This window comes from Palaemon carinicauda, chromosome 12 (assembly GCF_036898095.1).
Source record: "Palaemon carinicauda isolate YSFRI2023 chromosome 12, ASM3689809v2, whole genome shotgun sequence".
Classification (NCBI taxonomy): Eukaryota; Metazoa; Arthropoda; class Malacostraca; order Decapoda; family Palaemonidae; genus Palaemon; species Palaemon carinicauda.
In genome coordinates this window covers 56542550-56555382 of record NC_090736.1, presented here as the reverse complement: position 1 = coordinate 56555382, position 12833 = coordinate 56542550, and positions in this window count along the sequence as shown.

The following is a 12833-nucleotide window of genomic DNA, read 5'->3' as shown; positions in this document are numbered from 1 at the left end:
TAAAGTTTTTTGAAGAACGTGGGATCTATTCCAGCTATATTTCTAGTATGGAGTTCTCTAAAAGTCTATTTCCTTTTCTTCATCTGAGGAATGGCTGATCTCATCATCATCATCATCATCATCACCATCATCATCATCTTCCTGTACATTAGCTTCTTCAACGGTTAACTTATCAGGAATATTTGAGCAAGTGAACCAGACAATCATCAATCTGCCATTCTGAACTTTCCAGCCATGTCCTTCAGGACCAAATGAGTCTGGATCGGCTTCCCTTGTATTCCTCCATTTGTGTGCAACAAAGTTAGTTCTTAGCAACTTCTGTTGCAACACTCTTTGGCAAGGAGGAAGACAACAGGGGTCTGTAGTTTTGATTTTATCAGACGGATCAGTTTCCTTCTTAGGAGCATACAACTTACGGAAAAATTGAAGTAGACAATGCACAAGTACTCTTCAACTACAGCAGCAATCTGAATCGATGACATCTGAGTCTCCAAGGTGACTAATTGCTGATGTGAACCTAGGGTTGCTTTTCATTATTTCAAATGGCTTCCACTTTGCTTTTCTCATAAAACATGCTGAATGGAAGCTTGGTAAAGCATTGCATATAGATCCAGTCAGTTTGGTTGCAAGATGTGACATATCTATGAAACGCATAGAACTTCTAGAACTCAATCCAGCATCCATCCAAATCTGTGCATTAAGAAACCTACCCTGGTAGAGAATGATGATGAAGACGTCAGTGTCGTTGCTGCGAATGGCAATCACTGGGACCACATCAAGGTTAACAGCAACAAAGTTTGCATGGTACAGTAACCGTGTATCAGCTTCTTCATGCCTGCACTGAAGCTCATGAATCAGGATCGTGTTGACAGTTCCACTTGCTGAAGTGTAAAGGTTGCATTCATGTTACACTGCAAAGTAGACCTGATGTCCCGGAAGAGTCGATGCATATCTATCTGATGACCATTCATCCTTCAAGAAGGCCAAAAACTCTGTTTAGAAATGTGATGTGCTCCAAGCCGTGTTGAGATCTGGTGGTCTTTTCTGTGACGAGCCAGTGGTTATGTAGGTAGTGGGGGACCTACCACACAAGTCATGTTCAATGTCCTTGATACTTGGCCCATTAGGATATGTGTCACAGACTGTGTACAATTTCACCAGTGCTACAAGCTTATTTCAAAATGGACATTGCCATCCCCCCGTATGTGGATGGCATGTCGACTGTACGGAAGACGAACATAGCATCAATAATATAGACATCAGTCCTCTCTGGTATGGCATTCAAGGTTCCCATTGATTCTAATTTTTCCATTAATGTGCTCTTTGATGTCTTGTTCATATAACCAGTTATATGACACAATGGTAAAGGAACTGGAGTGAGAGGATAGGACAGGTCAATACTGAGATCAAGTTCTTGTGTTACTGACAAATACAGCAGCCTTCTAAACATGTCTGGTGCATTTTTCTTCCTTGATCTGTTTGTCCTTAGTGGTGAATTTAACTTTTACTGCATCCTCTGTGAAATTCATCACCTTTCTTTGCCTAACAGTCCGTTCAAAATGCCCACCATCTACATTCCATTCATTAACAAAAACTTGATGCCAGGTAGATCCAGTTTCTTTTGATTGCAGGAGTTTGTCTTTCACACCATCCAGTGTTATGGCAATACAGAGTATCATCATTAACAGTGAATGGATTGAGAGTGTTCTCCACCTCTGTGATCGTGCTCTTAAGGTCTGCATTGTCTTTGGCTATCCTCAATGGCTTTTGTTCCTGTATTGCATCATCCACCAGTTTGATTCCAGCCATTTCCAGGAGACAGCTCACAATTGCTCCCCTAAAAGATCTTGTCACTGTCAACCCCATACGGACTGCAGCATTCTGTGTATATGCACCAATATCCTTTTAGCTGGATGCGACATCCCTATTCACAGCTTGCTGTAAGGTATTAGCAAATGCACTTCTGGAAAAGGTGTTCCTAGTTCTCCGCACAGAGAGTGCACCTGCTTCAAAACTTTGCTTGATTCCGGGATGTGTCATTTCCATATTGAGCAGATTGAGGTGATACAATGACATCCAGCGGGCATAGTTTGGCTTGTGAATTGCAAAGAATATAGGAATAATTGAACCTAAAGCATAGATGTAGAGGTCTAGGTCATATGTCCTGCTGGCCCTGTCAAAAAGCATGAATATATGAACGAGATCAATGTAGAGAAACCAGAACCTAGCAGTAGAGCCATGATGACTCTGATGAGTCTGATCACAGAATTTGCAATATCTTTCCAACAAATTACAAATTACAGCGGACTCCAATAATGTCAAAAGTGATTGGGATGATGGGTCTGCAGAAAATGAATTCAACAACGCCATGCATTCATCTGGTATTCCACCTTCTACCAAAAAGTGCTTAAATGCAGAATCTGCAAGGCAAGTGCAACCAGGGTATGGATACGCTTGCATCAGTTAAAATGTTTTCCACCAATGAACCCTCATACCGAACCATGAGCCAACACATCAGACATGCTAAGAACCTCGTTATAACCAGACGATTATTATTATTATTATTATTATTATTATTATTATTATTAAATGCTAAGCTACAACCCTAGTTGGAAAAGCAGGATGCTATAAGCCCAGGGGCCCCAACAGGGAAAATAGCTCAGTGAGGAAAGGAAACAAGGAAAAATAAAATATTTTAAGAATAGTAACAACATTTAAATAAATATTTCCTATATAAACAATAAAAACTTCAACATTATAACCTAATGCGCTGAAATTGGCCATGGAAATATGAAATGCACCAAAACAAACGAAGATATTGTCAAAGAGAGAGGATTCTTGTGCTTGGTTCTGGAGTGCAGGTGTTGCCATAACAAGGTCATATGTCACTATACCATATGCCTCACTGCACTCACTTGCAACCTTTTGAGACCTGACCAAAGTTTCTTTAACTACATCCAATGTTGTTGGTGGTAGTTCAATATTTTCAATATACCAAATCTACTGCAAAGGGAGTCTGTCCTCTGTGACCAAGAAATTCCAGCCTGCCACATACGGGTGCTGGACATCAAGCAGCAGCAAATTAACCAGATGATATTCATTTTCTTTGCTATCTCCAGGCTGGATTGTGCATCTTATGAACATTTTTCAAATTTGAACCTCGGCAGTTATGGCTTTCTTTTATATGGCATGATTTGTCGCTGAGGCGCATCAAATATTCGTCGTCTTTTCACAGGTACTTGGTCAGTAGTTGTATCAGTATTCATGGTCCCTTCAGTCTCAGCACATTGCATCACACCTGAGGCAGGCCTATTCTGGTAGCATATCACAATGGTGTCATGAAGAGTGTCTTTACCAGATAGGGTTTCTGTGAGCTCGTCATAATTATCCCAAACAAGACCTGTGGAGAGACCAACTTGAGGTAAAAGCATATCAGGTAAAAGCTGCCCTTCTGCTGTGATTTTTGACGCTATATCCGTCTCAGTTGCTTCAACTGTGTGATAACTTACCGCATGACCCTAGTGATTAGGAATTTCCACAACTCTACGACTACCTGTGAGGCTTTTCATTCCGACTCCCAGACAAAGATGCTTGGATGGTTTTACTCATCCCCAGCTGGTACACAAAATAACTACCCTTCGTTTTTCTGATTCACTAGGCTTATCTTTATTCTGCAAGACACAGAGAAGTGGGGTAAATTTCTACTTGCCCTTTCTTAAAATCAAGTGACAAGGACACAGGCAATTCAGGTGCACACTTACAAATTTCAAGGATGTTAAAACGCAATGTAGAGGCTGTTTTTATAATGTTTTAAAGACAAAACAGGTGCACATACAAAGTCAATAAAACAGATCTCAGTAATATAGGTGAACCATCTATCAACTAAATTTGAAACGGTTTGAGGAGTAAATTTCACCGGAACCCTTTAATAATGACTTTTGTCATATCAGTCATATTGCTGGAATAGATCCCATATTCTTCAAAAAACTTTATTTATGTCTCTTCTTTATATTCTATTCATATTTAGTAAACCCTGGGCAAATTTTGATGTCCTATTTAGCCAAAATACAGCTAAAACCCAAAACCGGCATTGCAAATGTTGACCTTGACCTTTTGACCCTTGGTGACCCCCAAATAATCATTGTTTGATATGAAATAAATCTACAGATAAATAGCATCATTTTGGTATATAGTTCTTTATTTTAGACCCAGTGTGAAAGGAGCTGCAGCCAATTTACTTTCACCAACCCCCAAATTTTGCCAAAAAATGAAAAGCCCGCTTTCAGACAAAAGGGGTTGATAAAATGCACACCCAGCACTGCCCTACTTAAAGATACCCATTTTTGGATGTCCTATGGTAGGCCCTTTCCAAAAATACCCACTAGAATTATGGTCATCTCTAGTAAGAAAATAGCTGCTAGCTCTTGGACTATAGATATTTATTCATAGGTTTCCTTTATCCAATGACTTATTTATTAAAATATATGAAGTTCATACTAAAACCTATTTTGGAATTAGAAAGAATACTAGTTTGCTATTTACAAAAGAGAAAAGTTTACATAAAAAACTCACTTCTTCGTGTAATTTATTGGTTTCCATTTAATGCATTAATAAGAAACTTGAAAAACATATAAATAAAAACTCTTCCACAAATATCCTTGATTTTTAAAAAATACCCAATGTTATTTCCACCACTGTGTCAATGGTAATTCTTCACATTAACCTTTATAAAAGCATCACAAACAGACAAATTTTTATGCATACATTAATTCGAAGCAAGATAATGGAATTTAATTCTATGCAAAAGATTCTCAACACACACTAAGTGGTGCAAAATAATTTGATAGCATTAGTTGCCTGATATGCAAGATCCTAGCAAATGTCACATTACTTTATCCTAGTCCAAAGGAAAACATGTTAGGTGATATGAATACGTTCATGTCATACAGGAAAAAATGTGTAGGAGGCTCCCTGTGCTAATGTGATAGATTAAATTTATAAAATGAAGAGAATATATAAAGTACACTATACCGAATATCTCTTCAAGTAATCATTTACGTCCATTGAAAAAAGCAAGGAACGTTTTGAACGGATCTCATCTGAACTTAAGTTTGTCTATATATATATATATATATATATATATATATATATATATATATATATATATATATATATATATATATATATATATATATATATATATAGATATAGATATATATATATATATATATATATATATATATATATATATATATATATATATATATATATATATATATATATATATATATGTATATATATATATATATATATATATATATATATATATATATATATATATATATATATATATATATATATATAACGGATTTTGAGCGAAGCGAAAAATCTATTTTTGGGTGAGATAGTCATGACGTCCTGATGGAAGGTTCCTTTTTGGTAGCTTCCTTGGGTATATTAACTACTGGATATTCCCAGAGAATGAAACCACAGGTTATCACAGAATTCTTACTTCTGGAGCGAGTATCCTAAAGGTTTCCCTTTAAGACATCGTATATCAACAGGGGACGCATGTATTAACACGCCACATAGCTATCTGCACCCCATATAGAGTTAACACTTCGATATGGAGGGGTGGAGAATAACTGGGGAGCCGTTCCACAGCTACACTCGTCCGTGGCTACTTTTGGTACTCGAAATGTAAACAAACGGGCGCCATTGCTAAATGACGTCACATCCGTCCTCATCCTGATGCCAGCTGCTTGCTAATCTCCATGATACAGCAGGATAGGGCGGGGCCTGAAAGGCTGGACTAGAATAGGAGGGAGGGTCCATCAGGACGTTATGGCTATCTCACCCAAAAATAGATTTTTTGCTTCGCTCAAAATCCGTTTTTTGGGCTCAATCCATGACGCCCTGATGGAAGAATACCAGAGAATCAATGTATTGTGGTAGATTTCCTCTTATAGAGTAAGTGCCAAGGGCTTTGAATAAAGGTAAGCATTGTGACCTTGATAGAGGTTCCGTGGGGATGCAACTTCCTGCCTCCCTGGCAGAGAAGTCCCAACGGTCCATGCCAAAGTTCAAAGTGGTCATCGAAGGACTACTCACCTTGCAGAGAGTACGTGAAGAACTCGGAGACAAGACGGAATGGTCGAAATTCGTGTAGGAACATTCTCAATAACAGATAAGTGGTGGTTAGGCACTATATATCATAGCTAGAGAACAGTCTAGTCTCGTAGATATGGTGCAAGTATGTATTCAATTAGGAATATTACACAGCATAGGTAAGTATATAATATGGATAGAACCTATTATTCTTCTTATATCAAGAGAAAGGGGATAATGAAACTATGACAACCATGTATTTCATAGTATGAGTAGGAGCGGAGAGAGACGCACAAGTAATAAAATAGAAATTTTATTTCACAATTGCAGGATATAGTAATAATAAATGCAATAAAGGATGTAAAGTTAATTTACAATTAAATTATAATGTACATAGCAATGAGAAGACCTCGCTCTTGAAGCTGAAAGAAAATTTCAAATTATTAGAAAGCACAAGTTCCATAGGAACGTCAGTCTTTAATAAAGAAAAAAACACATCATGCTCTAGGCATGTGGCACTTATGTGACGACTATGACATTTCACCTTGTAAAGAACAGTCTATGAAAAACACTAAGTGTCCAAGAAATCACTACGTATCACACGAGGGTCAACATAGGCACCCGAAGAGTTAAAGTCCCAAGTAACTCACTGTTCTATGCAGAGTTAACTGCAGGTTTCATAACACTACCTGCGGCTACCACGAAATGTTTGACTTCCTGCACTTGCTTCGCATAGTGTTTGAAGAAAACACGCAAAGATTTCCATCCTGTGAAGCTCTTGAGGCTTTCGAAATCCATGCTCTGGAAAAAATTCAGAGACGACGCGACTTTTCTAGGATCGTGACCTGCGGGTGTACTGTCATGATCCGCTCTGCGAATGAAGTAGGTGATTTTCGCTCTTAGTTGTTTCAGTGACAGGTCGCTACCCGATGTTTCTCCTTTGAAGAGTTGGCCTCCACCAAAATCAGAAGTTCTTCGAAGATAGACCTTGAGGCTCTCTACCGGACATAGAGAGGCATCTTCTTTCAGGGGGCAGATTCTCCAAGGGCCCCATCTCTTGGTGGGTAGTTCATTTTTCGCGAGAAACGCCGGATCAGGGAAGAGGGTAAGGTCTCCTGAGTCTGTAAACAGGATGTGACCCTCGTCTCTTGATAATGCCACTATTTCGCTGACTCGGGCTCCTGAGGCAAGAGCAAAAAGAAATATAACTTTTTGAGTCAGATCCTTGAGAGGGCACGAATCGTTGTCCAAGTTGGAGGCAAAATGGAGCACCTTGTCCAGGGACCAGGAGATAGGTTTTGGCGGGGGTGCTGGGCGTAGATGAGCTCATGCCTTCGCCAGTTTATTGAAGATGTCGCTGGACAGTAGTGGTCTAGTCAAGGCCGATTTGCAGGTAGAAATCGTGTTGGCTGCTAAGCCCTGTCCATGAAGGTGAATGAAGAAGGACATGCAAAAATTGATGGTGATTTCCGTAGGATTTTTTGCCTTGACGAATGAGACCCACTTTCTCCAGGATGATTCGTATTGCCGTCGTGTGGATTCGGTCTTGTATTCCTCGAGGAAGTCTAGACTTTTCTTCGAGATCCCGAACCTTTTCTTCGCGGCTAGGGAGAGAAAATCAGGAGATGAAGGTCCCTGACTTTCGATGATGAAGCGAAGACAGTCGACTTCTGTACTTGCTGGGAGAGAACTGGGCCCGGGAGAGGGATCAGCGTGGGCTGCAGCTCCAGGACCAGGGGGTACCAATTGCTCCGGGGCCACTTGGGAGCCACTAGGGCCGCTGTCCCTTTGAAGGTTCTCAGCTTGGAGAGTACTTTCAGCAGAAGGTTGGTGGGAGGGAACAGGTAGATCCTGGATCATCTGTTCCAATCCAGTGACATGGCGTCCACTGCTTCTGCCTTGGGGTCCTCGTACGGGGCCGCATAACGAGGAAGTTGATTGTTGTCGCTCGTTGCAAAGAGATCGATCTGAAGTTCCGGGACTTGGTGAAAGATGAAGGAGAACGATCTTGCGTCTACAAACCATTCCGACTCTATCGGGCTTGTCCGAGATAGAGCGTCCGCCGTCACATTGCGGAATCCTTGTAGGTGAACTGCAGACAGGTGCCATTTCTTCTTCTCTGCCAGGCGGAAGATGGGGAGAAGCACCTGATTTATCTAGGGCGATCTCGAGCCCTGACGATTGAGACATCGGACTACCACCGAGTTGTCCAGGGTCAGACGAATGTGGATCGAGGGAGGCAGAGAGAGTTTCTTCAGAGGGAGAAGGACCGCCATGGCCTCCAAGATGTTGATGTGAAACGTCTTGAATAGGGGAGACCATGTCCCTTGAGCCTCTTGTTTTCGGGAGTGACCTCCCCAACCCTCCAGCGAAGCGTCCGTGTGGATGTTGAGTGATGGAGGTGGATGTTGAAGAGGAATGGACCTTTTCAGGGCCTTTGCTTCCGACCACGGCTTTAAGACTAACCGAAGTCTGTTTGGGAGCCGTCTCTTGAGGTCTCTTCGAGCGATGGATGCAGAACGTCTCCAGACTCCCGCGGCATCCTTTAGCTGTGCACGCAGCACTGGGTTTGTCACTGAGGCGAACTGTAGAGAGCCTAGAACTTGTTCCTACTGACATCTTGAGATCCGCTTGGATTTCAGCAGTTTTTTGACAGACCCCGCTATTTCTTTCCTTTTCTTCTGGGGAATGGAAAGGCGGTGTGACTGAAGATTCCACTGGATTCCTAACCATTGGAACTTCTGAGCTGGAGAGAGGCGAGATTTCTTTGTGTTTATCTTGAATCCCAGGTGTTCCAGAAACTGGGTGACTTTGTTGCAGGATCTTAGACAATCTTCGGGCGATGTCGCCCAGACCAGCCAGTCATTGAGGTAGGCCATCACCTGGACGCCGCGGAGGTGGAGCTGTTGAACGATGGCATCTGCCAGCTTTGTGAAGATCCGTGGGGCCACGTTGAGCCCGAAGGGCATGGCCCTGAAAGCGTAGCTTTTCCTTTGGAGTCGAAATCCTAGGTAGGAGGAAGCGTGGTGGTTCATTGGAACGTGCCAGTAGGCATCCGCCAGGTCTATTGAGACCGTGTAGGAACCTTGAGGCAGAAGAGTCAGCATCTTGAACTTGTTGTTTGCTATGAACTTGTTGAGGGGGGATAAGTCTAGAATGACTCTGAGTTTGTCGGAGTCCTTCTTGGGGACGCAAAACAGTCTCCCTTGGAACCTGGTTGACTTTACCCTCCTTATCACCTTCTTGTGCAAGAGTTCTAGGACATATTCTTCCAGGAGGGGGTTTGACTGTTGGAAGAATTGCTGGAAGGTTAGGGGTGGTTGAGTCCAGCTCCAGCCTAGACCCTTCTTGACGATGCTGTGTGCCCAGGGATCAAAGGTCAAACGATCCTGGAATTGGCGGAGTCTTCCTCCCACCGGAAGAACTTCATTGCTTCTGGCTTCCCGAGGGCTTACTACCTCGGCCGCTAGTTCCCTTTCCTCCTCTGCCTCTGGAGGGACGGCGAGATGCATCTCTGCCCGCACCTCTGTTTGAGCCTCTACCTTTGGGACGAAAGGTAGTTGACTGCTGCTCAAATGCAGGGGTGAAGACCGGCGACTGTGACAAGACCGGTTGGGTGACCAATTGAAAGGTCTGTTGTGGCTGAGCTGCCACTTGGGGAGTAGCGGATTCGGAAACTGCCGTCTCTGTTGACGTTGCTGGGGTTTCGGCTTTTTGGGTTTCATCTTAGGTTGAGGGCTGTGGTCCTGAGATGATTTCCTTCTCTTCGACATGCCCCATTTATGGAGAAGGTTCCTGTTCTCTGTGGCGGCCTTGTCGGTGATCTCTTTCACTAGGGAGGACGGGAAGAGGTGTTTACCCCAGATTTTGGAGGAAATCAGCCTCCGGGGTTCGTGTCTCACTGTAGCACTTGAGAACACGAATTCACGATACGCTCTACGAGCCTTCGTGAAGCTGTACAGATCCTTTACTACAGTCGCCAGGTGTGTCTTGGCGAGGACCATGTAGTAGTCAGGGACCCTAGTGTCACCGGCCATGACTTCGAGCTGTACTTGGAGGGACATAGATGCGGCGAGCCTTTCCTTCGTATCATGTTCCCGACGAAGGAGATGATCGTTAAGTTTCGGGAGGTCCTCGTTAAACTGACGACCAGCGACGTCAGGCTCTAGTTTCCCCACTACAAAGGTTGACTGGACGTCTTTCCAGTGTCTAACATCAGGGGGAGTGGTCAGGGAGAAGGGTCTGCACTCCTCCAGTGCAGGGCAAGGTTTCCCTTCTTCCACTGCCTTATGCACCGCAGTGAAGGCCTTTTCCAGAAAGGGGAAGGTCGTATCGTCTGGTGCGACGTAGGTCGGGTGCTTTTTGCTAAGCGCCGGTAGTTTAGAGCATGTGAAGCCCCTACTTTTCACCGTGTTGGCTAACATAGCCTGGGCCTTCGGGAGATCGAAAACGATAACCTCCTTTGGTTCGGTCTCTTCTTTAGAGGCAGGTTCAGACCTAAGTCGGACATAACAATCCGGGTAAGCCTGAAAGTTTGGGAAGAATTCCACTTCTTCCAGCGCAATCAAGCCGACCTTTTCGCTAATAAAGATCTTGCCCGTGGTGATCGGCATGTGCTCGGCATACCTCCATTGGTTAGTATCCTAGCATGCAGGGAGGTCCTTAACCGAAATCCTTTTCGGTTGCTTCGAACTTCCAATGTTGGACCTGAAGAACTCATGCGTCTCGCGGAGTTTCTTATCCATGAGAGCTTCAAGCATCTTGAAGATCTCCTGAGTGTTGGATGGGGTAGGATCCGGGGTAGCGGATGTAGAAGGGAGTGATACATCCGTCAGTGTAGGAGTTGGTGTAGGGGTGGGTGTTGGAGCGACCTCCTGCTCCGACTCAGGGTATTCCACCTGATCTTCCTCATAGTCTAGTTCATCGCCCATGAGGTTCCTCTCCGTGTTCTCCGACACTTCCGACATACGTTCCACGTTGTCGGAGTCTAAAAAGCACTCATGCATGGACTGAGCCATGACCACATCCGGTTCCACCACTATCTGGACGGTGGGAATCTGATCTTTAGGGACCACTGAGTCTGGTGATGCCTTCGGGAAAAGCAAGGCCCTCAAATCTTCAGTGGTGAGATACGGTCTGGTGGCGTTTTTCTGGAAGCCACGCCCCCACTTGTGTAGCTTCTCTCGAGCAGCGTCCCTTACCTCCACTGAAGGAGGATCGTTGAACGCTTCAACCAGACGATTCTTGCAGACTGTACAGTGCTGCGGGTCCCAGAATTTCAGTTCGCCTTTCTTATTGGCGCAGGGGGCGTGGGTCCGATACGCCGTGTGCCCGTAGAAGTGCAGGCGCTTCACTCCACAGAAGTTGTGGTCACATTTGATGTACTCCTCCTGTAAAAGAAAGAGAACATGAGTATACGGAAGTCATAAGATTGACTTACATAACCCTAAAGTTAAATTTTAAGTAGTTAAACTTTAACTTTACATTAATTTATAAATTGTAATGTTAAAGAGTGGAGCGGGAAAGGAAGTAGATAGACACATACTTGTGCATCCCGCCTAGCTGGTTACCGTAACCTTATCAGTGGGCAATTTCGTTTGTGACCGAGGACACAAAGCGGAAATCTTCATGGACCGCCAAATAAGGCAGAAGATAATTCTAGCAGAGATTGCCTGCGATGTATATCAAGGGCTGAGACCACTCAGACCTTTATAGTAAAAGGGGGTTAGTAGAAGACCCCATATGATATCGGGTTCCGGCAACCAGCTGCGCTAAGACACACGCAGTATGCTGGAAATTTTGATATGCAAGAAGACAGCACGGCCGTTAATAGAACGGTAAGACAATACCTATCCATCGGAGTAGCCAAGCTATCTGGTTGCAGTGTAGGGCTATCAGCACGCAGTTGATAGCTGGTAGAAGGGGCGCAAGTCCCTTGGTGCCTCCAGAGGGTGCCGGCAGACCGGGGGCCGCTCCAGCAGGGTTTATGGCATTAGGGAAGACACATAGAGAATTCAGGTATAATGCCAGCTTAGCGGCCGCCGGCAGGAGGCGGACGCTCCGGCAGCCGAAGGCTGTCGGCTTGGTGACTAGTTCATAAGATAAGGAAGGAAGGTATGGTATACCCAGGCCGCCGGCAATCAATGCCGGCACGCCGGAGGCCGGCCCGAAGGACGGACAACCGAAGCTAGGTAGGATAAGGGTGGGCCATCGGCTATACGCCAACGGAAGGCGGCAGCCCTCCGGCACGCGGAGGGCTGTCGACTAGGGGAGGGAGGGTATCTCAGGAATGTGTCACCAAGAGAGGGGCGGTATCGCCGGCAGTAGAGGCGGCAAGGGACCGGCACCAGGATAGGAAGAGAGACAGAAGGATGGAATGGAGGGGTAAGGACACGAACCCCTCTAGCATCCCATCTGAGTGAGTGTACCCATGATAGGAGTGGGTCCTATCACCCTATGGCAGGGGGCCGGCGGTCGGCCGGGTGCCAGAGTAACCCAAGGGAGGGTTAGGGTACACCCAAGAGAAGGGGGAACCCCTGCGGACAAATCGCTTCCAGTGGCTAACCCCATAGGACGCTATGAAGGGTATATGTACCAGAGCGGCCTGCCAACAGGAGTTCAAGATAGCCCTATCACTCCACCCGAAGGAGTGGTTGTAGGACTAGGGACAGATGTGTATAGGCTAGCCTATGTATAGGCTAGACCATACCAAAGGATAGGTGGGG